Here is a 13,032-nt window from a genome sequence, read left to right as displayed (position 1 = left end):
TTTCATTTCTGATTCTCTCTCATTTTTCATTTCAGAGATCATGATAGCCGGCTCCAGAAGCTAACCGTCATTCAACCTATTACACTCCACATCCATTCCAAATACATTCACACTCTACACAAGAGATACATTTCCACTCACACAGCTCACACCCTCGATGCCATATTTACACTTGTCTTTTTAGTATTTGAGATGTTCTGAACTAACATCAAATTTAAATCCCACAATCTACCTCACCATATCTGATCTAACTTTGCAGGACAAAGCAAAGCAACACGGATCAATTTCGCAAAGCACATTCTATATTGATATCCCCTCCCCCACACACCCATTCCAAACCCTGATAGCATTCTTACACTACAGGAGAGCAATACCACCCCAGGGTACACTATACAGTAGCCTTGAACCCAGTGGCGTAACGAACGGACGGGCCCCGCGTGATAAGTCAACCCTCCGGATGGTTCGCATAGCATAGTGTGAGTGCTCTCTTGTCCTTTATGATCTCCAGAGTCTGCGTCTCTCCTTCCTTGTATTGTTTCTCCTGGTCCCTTCTCTTGTTGTCGATGATTCTTCAAATTCATCTATCTGTGTTCATGGCTCCCATATCTCCTCCGGTCCATCTAGATTCATCTGGCCATTCTCATTGTTCTGCAATATACCTCTTCATTAAGCTTTGTTTACATAAAGCCATTCTTACAATAAACTGTTATCAAACTTAGCTCTAGTTCCCAAGCCTTTCTGTGACAGTATTGGAGTAGATATCAAATATTGTTCTAACTTAAAATAGAAAAATATGTTAAGCATTACATGTGGGCACATTGCTATTGATATGGTAAACCTCTAAAGACAATCCCTTCCACATGGCTAAACTCATCATGCAACCTTTATGCATTAAAAAACATGTGTTGTTGTTGGAGGGGAAACGTTGGACTGTCAAATCACACCTCAACACATCTGAAACAGCAGATGCTATAGGGAACATCTGCATGGCTGATGGGAAGCCAATTTAGGACTTTATCCTAATTATGCTCTAAAAAATAAATTGTCTGTGTAACTTTAATTAAAGACACATTTGCACTCATTTGAACCGCATTAATTCAACTTTTTTTAGACAATGGAACCCAAGAGAAAATCATTTCATTTGAATTACCTTGTGACTTAAACTTGTTGGTTTATTCTTATACCATTTATTCTTGTGAAGTAAATTAATATTTCTTTAATTGAAAAAAAAAAAACAGAATTTAATAATGTTTATGTGAGTAAAAAGATACTGATCTCAGAACTTGCATTAGCACAGTTTTGATGCACAAGTAAACCAGAGTGTTGTTAATAATGTCGTCAACACCGTAAGCATAAGTTATACTATTCTGCAAGGCAGTAACCTGAAAACTTAAATTCATAAAATGAAACTCTTAAAAAACTTAAAATGGTTACTTTTATTGTCAACATTATACATAACTCCATACAAATATGCTGAGAACAATTACTGACCAAAACATTTTCTTCAAGTTGTTCCAAACACAAATTAACTAAATTAACTTAATTGTAAATTTTTAAAAAATATATATATGAAAAAACTGAACCACTGTGAACAAAACCATTATCCTCTTCCTCTCCTCACAAAATGATAACCATCCTGTAGAAAACCCACTCTCTCATCTCTCTGACTAGTTTTGCACATTTGCACCAGACATGTTCTTACAATAAATAAATAAATAAATAAATAAATACTATGCATTTATAAAGTGTGCTTCACACAGGTGAGTGGGCTTGATAAACCACTTGTACAAACACTCTTCTCTCTCTCTAATAAAAAAACTCCCTTTTCCTCCAGCCCCTAATTATCTGAGCAGTAACAGTTCTGTTTTATAATTAGCACAAACAATACAAACAAATAAATTGTCCAAAAAAGTTTCAAGAATTTTGATGTTTCGACTCAAAGGGCAAAAGGTCGGACCAGAGGGCAAACAATCATAAAATGCGGAAACAGCTAAGCAAGGCAAAACAAAGAAACACTTGGGAGTGTTTACAACAACAATGACTGAATGTGTCTGTGGTGCTTATATGTGTGTCTGCAAAGGTCTTGCAGGTGAGAGTGTAATCAGAGTCTGGGTTATTAAATACTCACCCTCATCTCGTTCCAACCCCCTAAGACCTTCGTTCATCTTTTGAAATATAAATTAAAGGCTGGGACACACCAACTTGACAGTTAGCCACTGGGTTTCCTAAGGCTCAGCATTGGTCTAGCTAGTTGGTTTGATGTGTTCCACATGTTGCCTCATCGAGTTAATGTCAGATTGAGTTGCCTGATTCAGCATGTAGAATCGGTCAAATAGAGCACTCTGATTGGTTATAGCAATGAATCTGTTGTGATCATCAGCAACCTAACCCTCGCAGATTGCTGGAGAACACTCCCTGTCATTCACCCCAACTATATGTCCCATCATGCCCCGCTGTCACACACCGATCTTGATTGCATACACACAGCTGAACCTGATCAGGACTGATTACATGGACTACATACACATCATTCACACAGACCCACCCACCCCTCCACACACACACACACACACACACACACACACACACATACACACACACACACACACACACATGAACATTACTTAGCATTTTCCCTGCCTTGTCTTGTTTTGTATGAACTTTTGTTTTATGTTTATGTTTGTTTTGCTCCTGCCCTGCCCTTTTGCCTGTCACACTTATTACTGTTTATATACTCGTTTATATGTCTTTATGATTATTAATAAAGTTGAATGATTAAGGGGCTAGACTATATGGTGATCTCAGTGCCATCCCACTACAGCGTAAAACTGGAATAAATGTGTTTCATTGGTTTTACGGTATGTCAAATGGTTGGTTTCCTCAGGATCTGGAGAGCTCTTGAGTGGACCTGGATTCTTGAAGAATTGAAAACAACTGTTTATATTGTAATTTGCTAATGTGTTAATTATGTCTAAATTGATATTTGCCATTTTAAGTGTTAAATCTTTTAAAGTTAATTCCTTTGAGCTGCCAGTTTGGATGTAGATTACATCAGGTTTTTTACCAGTTTTGATAAAGACAGTAAACTCAGCCTTGGCTAAAACAAACTGATTGTATTTTGAGTTTGTGTGTGTTCTATTCAATTGTGGATCCTTTCACAGGTCCGGGGTCAGCTCTTAACAGCCAAGTGGCTGTCTGATGCTTTGTTTGTATGCTTGAGATATTGAGATATCTTTCAAAATTGTACGCATGCACCCGTGTGGAAATTTTCTTAGTCTATCTTACAGCTATATGTAGGACACAGTTAATGACGTCATGTAAGAGTATAATTGTTGATGTTATGAGATTGTTCGAAACTCATTTGCGACTGTTGAAGCTGGCTTCTGCTGATAACACTGCAAACTATTTTTAATAAACTTTCTTTTTAATTGAATCTCTAACTCCAGCTCTTCTTCATCTGACAGACTGGTCATTTTTGGGTTCAAACTGTAAAATATCCCTACAAAACATAAGAAGTCCTAATAGTATCCTGGTTATACATCAGTGCAAGCAATGTTTGTGTATGTGCACCTATGCAGACACTGAGGATAAGAAACTCTTAAATGTGATACAAAGGTGTTCGCATAGCTATAATCCTAATACTACTCGATATTCAGATTAAACTACTGAAGACAAATTTTTTGAAGATGATGTTTTAACCTTTAAATGAGTTAGGACTGTTGTCGTCTATATGGAAGGTGGGAGAGCTTTTGGATTTCACCTAAAATATCTTAATTTGTGTTCTGACGATGAACAAATGTCTCTGTAGTTTGGAACAATATAAGGGTGAGAAATATTTGACAGAATTACAATTTTAGGGTGAACTACAAAACCAAGCCAAACCTTGAGCACCTTGATCCAGTTTTGCTTTCAGCAACTTTGATGTGGAGGCTGAAGTATGAGGAGTGCTTTCCTGCTGAAGAATTTACCCTGTCTAGTGGTTTGTAATGTAATGAGCAACACAAATGTCTTGATACCTCAGGCTGTTGATGTTGCAATCCACTCTGGAGATCTCTCGCACGCCCCTATACTGAATGTAACCCCAAACCATGATTTTTCCTTTACCAAACTTGACTGATTTCTATAAGAATCTTGGGTCCATGCAGATTCCAATAGGTCTTCTGCTGTATTTGTGATGATTGGGATGCAGTTCAACAGATGATTTAATTAGAAAAATATACCTTCTGCCACTTTTCCAGATAATCAATAAGAAGTCAAATTATTATTTGTTGCTCTTACAACTGGGATCTACGACAAGTCTTTTGTCAGATAGTGTATCTCTTAAGTCTCTATTTTACTCAAGACTTCACTTAAGTCTGTTCATGAATGAAAACCTAAAATTCTGTAAGACAAAGAGAATGTACAAACTAAAACAGCACTGATGTCACTAAACCCCAACCCCTGACAGGATGTTATCAGTGCTTTCCAATGAACAGGAAGAAGTTCCCTCCTCACACAAAGATTAGCCAAGTTTCATTTGTATTATCCATGCATGACCTTCATTCAAAACTGCATTCAGATAAAATAATGAGGTAAAAACCATTTCCTTTCTTTGAGTACTTCCCTGGACAGACCTTTTAATTCACATTCATTCAGCGCACATCAAAAACACTCTCAACAGAGCAGTGAGATCACAGACAAAAGGACAGGTTCGTTTAACAAGCCCAAGCAAACGAGGAGAGTCTGCTTCAGCAGGGTGGTCTTGTCTCTCACTATTTAAGAGACACACTCTGTTGAACTGTTTTTTTTTTTGTTGTTGTTGTTTTTTTTTGAAAACCAGGGCCTAAAACTACCAATTGCCTGAGACATGAATTGCACCAGCCATTGAGTTTTTTTGTGAAACATTCATTCATTCATTTATTTTCTTGTCGGCTTAGTCCCTTTATTAGTCCAGGGGTCGCCACAGCGGAATGAACCGCCAACTTTTCCAGCAAGTTTTTTACGCAGCGGATGCCCTTCCAGCCGCAACCCATCTCTGGGAAACATCCACACACACATACACACACATACTACAGACAATTTAGCCTACCCAATTCACCTGTACCGCATGTCTTTGGACTGTGGGGGAAACCAGAGCACCCGGAGGAAACCCACGCGAAGGCAGGGAGAACATGCAAACTCCACACAGAAATGCCAACTGAGCCGAGATTCGAACCAGCGACCCAGCGACCTTCTTGCTGTAAGGCGACAGCAATACCTACTGCGCCACTGCCTCTTCTTATTGTGAAACATATTAGCATTTTTTCTACTCCTTATAAATTATTTAAACTCTTCAATTGACAACAGATCTTTAAATCATTCTCATTATAAACATGGGAAGTGGATGTTGTACAAAATCCACACTCTATAAGTGATTAAAATTCATAGCATAGCACTTTAAAGCAGGATTTTTTTTTTTTTTTTTTTGTGGAGCAGCAGGGAGCCGAGTCTCAAAGACCATGAAAACTTATCACAAAAACCTATTATGAGTTGCTTATGTGTACACTGTAAACCCAACAGTCAACTTTATCAAATAAAATTAGTGTAGTTAACTCAAAATTTACTAAAAGTTCATTCTATTTATTTGAAAAGAGATTTGCACTGTAAAAAAATGCAGGGTTATACAAAATTCATTCATGTTGTCCCAACACAAATTGATTAAGTAACTTAACACTTTTCAAAATTATTGTGGATTGTAAATTGAACACAAAAAATAAGTTGTCCCAATAAAATTAAATTGTGTTGTTTAAGCTCATTTTTAAATAAGTAGTTTGAGCAAAATGTATGAATGTTTTGAGTGTTTTGAAGGTAATGAGTTAATTAAATACCTCATTACTTCAACTTAAATGTTCAAAGAACTCAATATAGATTAGTTTTTTTAATCAAATGGTTTGTTGCAATCGGTTTCCTCAAAGGGTTTGAATTGACTTAACTCATTGGGCTTTGCAATACTCAGTTGGTTTGAGTTTTTATTTTTATTTTATTTTATATTTTATATTTTATTAATTGGGTTTAATTGAGCTCAAGTTGCTTCGTTTACTCGAATAGATTAAATTCACAGTACTCATTTGTTTTTGAATTTAAATGGTTTGTTGCATTCCATTTCCTCAAATGGATTGAGTTACCTTAACCTTTTGGGTGCACTCAGTGCACTCTCAGAAATAAAGGTACGCGAGCTTTCACTCAGGTGGTACCTTTTCAAAAGGTACAATTTTGTACTTGAAGGGTCTATATTGGTAACTTAAAAATATATATTACAAATTTTAAGAGAAACACTTTTGTACTCTTTTGGTATTAAAATGTACCCGTGAGGTTTTAATATGGACCTTACCTTTTAGGTACAAAATTGTGCCTTTTGTAAAGGTACCACCCCAGTGACAGCTCACATGCCTTTATTTCTGAGAGTGTGTAAAGATTATAGTTTATAGATATGGCACAGTCTTTGTAATATCATTACCATTCTAAACCATACCATGTTTCCAGTCATTGTTAGAATAAATGATAACATTTTATAATAACAAACTAGACTTTAAAAACAATGTATTAATGTGAAAAATAAGCGTTATCTTATGATGAGCTAAGACACGCGCTAATTAAAAAGCAAACTTGTGTGTTTAAACATATCGGTCTTCAAGTGCTTGTTCCTTATTGTATGTAGTTTTAAATAAAATTATTACTGCAGTCATTATTGCTTTTATGACTATTATCATAAATAATACTAATAATATTAATAATTTATATTCATATTAGAGTGATTTCAGAAGAATCGTGCGACTCGAAAGACTGGACTAATGAAGTTGAAAAATCATCTTTACAAATCACTGGAATAAATGATTAAATTAAATGTTAAACTACTTTTGAACAACCTCGGCTCAGTTGCCGTTTCTGTGTGGAGTTTGCATGTTCTCCCTGCCTTCGTGTGGGTTTCCTCCGGGTGCTCCGGTTTCCCGCACAGTCCAAAGACATGCGGTACAGGTGAATTGGGTGGGCTAAATTGTCCGTAGTGTATGAGTGTGTGTGTGAATGTGTGTGTCGATGTTTCCCAGAAATGGGTTGCGGCTGGAAGGGCATCTGTGGCGACCCCGGATTAATAAAGGGACTAAGCTAACAAGAAAATGAATGAATGAATGACTACTTTTGAACAGTTATTTTATAGTGCAACATTTCACAATTTTACAAATTTTACTGTATTTTTAATTAAATAAAGCCAGCCTTGGTGAGCAGGATAAGCTTATTTTAAAACATTTTAAAATCTTACTGACCCCAAACTTTTGACCTGTAGTGTATATTTAAAAAACTGGGATACAAAGCATTCATTGGTGTCCAGGAAATGAAGAACACATTTGGATTTTACATTTAAAAGGGTTTCTGAATTCAGACAGCCTCAGACTTCTCTGAATGCTGCCACTGAACTGAGATATACATTAGTCCCACTTTGTCTAGTCTGCTCGATGATTTATGAATTTCCTTCTTGCTTTCTTATCTGCAGCAGTATCATTTTTCTCCAACAATCTCCTCTCCAGCTCCTTGTTTCTCTGTCCTTGACCCTGAGAAGTGTGTGCTTCTCACATTCACCACCGAAGCTGCGTTTCCATACCTTATAAATTGTGTGTACTGAAAATACAGCGAATGGAAGTAAATTCATCTTTATTTCTATAGCACTTTCTCAATGACTGTTTCCATCTAAAAATGCTAATTAAATTTATGCACATCACTGGAATATTACATGAAAGATGTGCAAATAAAGCAACATTTCCATTTAACGAGTCAAAGGAAAAAAACCATCACTTCCTAATTAACTGCCGCCATATATCAACAGTAAAAACCAAAATTTGCTGCAGTAGGAGAAGCTGCGTGAATCTTTTTCTTGTTTAATAAATGACTTGCGCCTCAGAAGACGATGCTGACGCGCAATAAATGTGTGGTGGCATTTAAAGGCATCAGACGCGGAGTACAAACGCTCTTGACAATTCTGAAGGTAATTGATAACATAATAAGACTAATACTGCCATTTTAGAATGGCCAAAACAACATTTAAGATATTTTACAAAGTGCTTAGTCGACTGGTTTGTCCATTCACACACATTTTTACCATCACATGATCTCTCATAACAAAAAAATCACATGACTTTTTTTATGCATACTGGAATATGCATACTGGAATTAGTTTGGTAAAAGTGTTTCTATCAAAGTTTATGCGCATCTTGGCCAGCGGAGAAATTAAAATGGTCGTGCCCAACTGAGTCTGGTTCTCTCAAGGTTTTTTTTCTTCACTCCCATCAGGTGAAGTTTTTTTTCCCTCTCCGCTGTCGCCACTGCCTCGCATGGTTCAGGATTGGTAGAGCTATGCATCGATGAATTTGTTCTTCAGTGTTTGAACTCTCAGTAATGATTAAATCACACTGAACTGAGCTAAACTGAACTGAACTGAACTTAAACACTAAAACCTGAACCACACTGTTCCAGTTACTATGACCATTTATGTGAAGCTGCTTTGACACAATCTACATTGTAAAAGCGCTATACAAATAAAGCTGAATTGAATTGAATCTTGGGATTTCCATCAACTATTTTTTATGTGCATCTCCAAAATGCGCATAAAAATAGGTGGATGGAAACATAGCTAATGATATCAAAGCAATGTAATCTGTTAGATCAGGGGTGTCCAAACTCGGTCCTGGAGGGCCAGTGTCCTGCAAAGTTTACTTCCAACCCCAATCAGACACACCTGGGCTAGCTAATCAAGCTCTTAACTAGGCTTTCTAGAAACATCCTTGCATGTGTATTGAAGCAGGTTGAAGCTAAAATCTGCTGGATACCAGCCCTTCAGGACCAAGTTTGGACACCCCTGTGTTAGATGAAAGAAAGTAAATAAAAAGCCATTATAATCTTTCAGATTGTGTAAGCATAAGGCATTTAAGAGAGTTGTGGTATAATTATAGAAGTTCTAGATAAAGTAAAACTGATTCAGTTTAATTTAATGGTGCCCTATAAAGAAAATCTAGGTTTAGAGTTCAGCAAGTTAAGCGAGTTTAAAACCCCAGTGAAAAGCAGGCCTATCAGAACACAATGCAGACTGTTACATTGCCCACAAGATTATTCATTAACATGCCCTAAACCTTTCCATACACTTTAGGTAAGGTTTTACAACAGCCAGACCAGCATAATCAACCAAGTCATCAGAGGGTTGGCAAACACACAAACACAGACTGATATGTTGCACACAGGATTATTTATTTGAATGCCCCAGGGTGTATTTGATTGGACACAAGGTTTAGTGAGATTACGACATTTGAAAAATGTCAAGGTTGAAGGACAATCCACAGATGCGCAGCTCCACCAGCCAGAGGCAACAGTGGCAAGGAACCAAAACTCCACCAATTGACGGAAATGGAGAACAAACCTTGGGAGAAACCAGGCTTAGCCAGGACGTTCAGTCCACCTCTGGTAAAAAGGAAAGGGGCAGAGCTGCAGGAAACTATAAAAAAAAAAACACATAAAAAAGTTTTTACACTTGAATGAAATGGTTTATCCAAGGAAACTGAAAAAAAGGACAATTCCACAGAAATGCAGTGGCCACAAGATTCGTTGTTGCATTCTCAGTCACCTGCCTTTTACTGTATATATAATCTATATTTATTTATTTATTTATTTACTGGTAGAAACAAGCTCTGTTGATGCAGCAGGAACTACCAGAGTGGTGGGTGTGATTTTGCCAAGTAGGATGCGTTCTTTTATTAGCATCTATTTTGATTCTGGAACATTGTTACATTGTGTTTGCAAATATAATCCATATATTGTCCCTATACCCTAAATTGAACCCTAACTTTAAATTTTACTAGAGAGGAATAATAGATGAATAACAATGATGTACCCCATAACTTTAACTGTAACCCCAACCCTAACATAAACTGCAAATGTATCCCTTAAATCTGATTGGCTGATCAGAATGTTATTCCAGGATCAACATAGATGTCCTGCTTGGTGAAATCAAACTAATCTATTCCACAAAATGGTTTATCTGTCAATCCAGAAAATTGTTAATCTACAGATCCTCTGTAAAATCATGTACTATTACCTCCCAGAAACATCTCACACATGGAGCCGCTTAAATATATGGGCTTTTCTTTGCCATCAATGCATGGATACATGACAACATGTCATCTGATAAAATTAATAGCTAGTTTGCTACATGTAAATCTATCCAAATCCACTGTCATGATTTTTTTAAATGATTTTTTTTTGTGAGTGGAATAAATATTGTTGCATAACAAGAGTTAATTGAAATGATTTATTTTTGTAATTATGTCGTCTTCTCAAAACTTTCTTTGTCTCTAAGTGTGGTGTTCTGTAACACACTCATTTTTATGCAATATGATAGAATTTTCACTGTATAAACATGACCATTTATAAAATACAATCACAGCCATTTTAGGATCATTAGGCAAATCATATCATTATTATTTTATTATAGGATTAAAGTTTTTTTTAAAAAAAGGTTGGGTAATTATTGAAGGAAAAAAGTGACAGTATAAGACCAAAATTATGGTTGCAGCTCAGACACGCTGTCTGTCAAACTGAAACTTAAAAAGCTAAAGATCATGACCTCCTGCTAATGCCTCTTTGACCCCTGTATGGTCCAGGGGGTCAGGCTCGACAACGGACAGTCTCCCTGGTTAAATCTGTGGTCAAAATCTAAGAACCCTATCAGTCACATCAGAGTCAGATCAGAGGTAAACATTTGGTGGCTAATTAGTGTTTCTTGATTAACAGCGAGAGGATTTAATGTTGTTTTGTCTATAGATCAACAGCCTGTGATGTTGCAACCATAAAAGAGTTAAAGTACCCATTAAGACCAAAAGGAAAGCACCTATCAGTCCTGAGATGACAGAAAAGTGTAAAATCCTGCCAGCACCCTGAAGAGGTCACACCCATCTAAACAATTATATAACTGTTTTATGATCCTGTTTCAACAAATGTTCACGACATTGTGGAGCATTTACTTCATTAATGAGCCAAAACATTCTTTGTTCAGTATTTGAAGTTATGTAATACACAATGCCAACATTTCCTAAACAGCCTTTTTGGTCTGATTTACGTTCTTTATCCCTTATAGAGCAAAAATATGACAACAATACCAGAGTTTTTTTTAAAATTTGAGATCTATACATCATCTGAAAGCTCAATTAATACATTGATCTGGAAACTAAGGGCTTTAAAAACATGTTATTATTGACAAAATCGCAAAAAATCTTAAGTCCAAGGCACTCGAAAAGTAAGTGAAAAGGTTAAAACACCTTTACTGGTGATATTGATCATGTCAATAAAGGTTTTTTAACTTTTTCACTTACTTTTAGAGTGCCTTGGACTTATGCTCTTAAGCTCCAAGGGATGTTTACACAATTTTCAATCTGGTTTCAGAGCACATCATAGTACAGAGAGCACCCTTATGAAGGTAATCAATGATTTGGGCGGATTTAGGCAAATTAACAGTGCTGGTATTGCTTGATCTCAGTGCTGTATTTGACACTGTCGAACACAGCATACTTCTGGATAAGCTGGAAAACTGGGTTGGGATGTTTGGAATGGTCCTCAAATGGTTTAAATCTTACCTTGAAGGGAGAGGTTACTATGTTAGTAAAGATGGCCATGGGTCGAGGTGGACACCCATGACATGTGGAGTCCCACAATGTTCAATTTTGGTACCTTTCCTGTTTAACCTTTATATGCTCCCACTGAGCTAAATGAGAAAGAACCAAATCTCCTACCATAGCTATGCTGATGACACACAGATCTACCTAGCTTTATTGCCTAATGACTACAGCCCCATTGACGCCCTCTGCCAATGAATTGATGAAATTAACAGTTTGATGTGCCAACTTTCTTTAGTTAAACAAAGAGGAAAAGTAAGTCGTTGCCTTTGGGAACAAATATGAGGTTCTCAAGGTTAATATGTACCTTGGCTCTAAGGGTCAAACAACAAAAAATAAGGTCAAGAATCTTGGTGTGATTCTGGAGTCAGACATGAATTTCAGTAGCCATGTCAAAGCAGTAATAAAATCAGCATACTATTATCTCAAAAACATAGCAAGAATTAGATGATTTGTTGATGCTTTTGCAGTGAAGACTCTGAGAAACTTGTTCATGCTTTTATCAGCAGCAGGGTGGATTACTGTAGCGGACTTCTCACTGGCCTTCCCAAAAAAAGAGAGTCAGACAGTTGCAGCTCATCCAAAATGCTGCTGCCAGGATTCTGATCAGAACCAAAAAATCAGAGAAAAATCAGAGAAAAATCACACCTGTCCTCAGGCCTTTACACTGGCTCCCAGTTACATTCAGACTAGAATTTAAAGTATTACTTTTATCCGTTACTATTAAAATATACTAAAAGGCCTAGGACCTCAATACATTACAGCTTTGTTCACTGAATACAAACCTGGTTCAAACCACTCAGATCTTTAAAATCATATAAACTAGAAATTCCAAGAGTTTGAAGCAGGGTGAATCCGCCTTCAGCTACACTGTGAAAAAAGTCTGTAATGTTACGGTTTATTTCCAGGAGCTGGGCTGCTGAAAAATAACGGCCATTAAATTACAAAAATGTACTGTAAAATAACAGTGGTTGATTACAGAAATTTACCAGAAATTTAAATTTAAGGAAATTTTCTGTAATTTAATGTTCGTTATTTTACGGTAAGTTTTTTTTTTTTTCAGCACCCCAGCTTCCGGAAGTAAACCATAAATTTACAGATTTTTTTTTTTTACAGTGAACTACCACCTACTGCTAGATGTGCTCCAACATTAGGTACATTCAAACCAAGACTGAAAACACATCTGTTTAGAAAACACATCTGTTTTGCCTTTACTGAATGAGCACTGTGCCACATCCAACAGATAACACTATTATGTCTTTCTTTTCTTGTATAATTATTTTATAACCTGTTTTAACACATTTTAATCTGTTTTTATTCACTTTTATTATTTGTTTTTATTTTCCTATACTTGTCTCTTTTA

This window comes from Danio rerio, chromosome 14, assembly GCF_049306965.1.
Source record: "Danio rerio strain Tuebingen ecotype United States chromosome 14, GRCz12tu, whole genome shotgun sequence".
Taxonomy (NCBI): domain Eukaryota; kingdom Metazoa; phylum Chordata; class Actinopteri; order Cypriniformes; family Danionidae; genus Danio; species Danio rerio.
Note: the sequence above shows the minus strand (reverse complement) of the source record.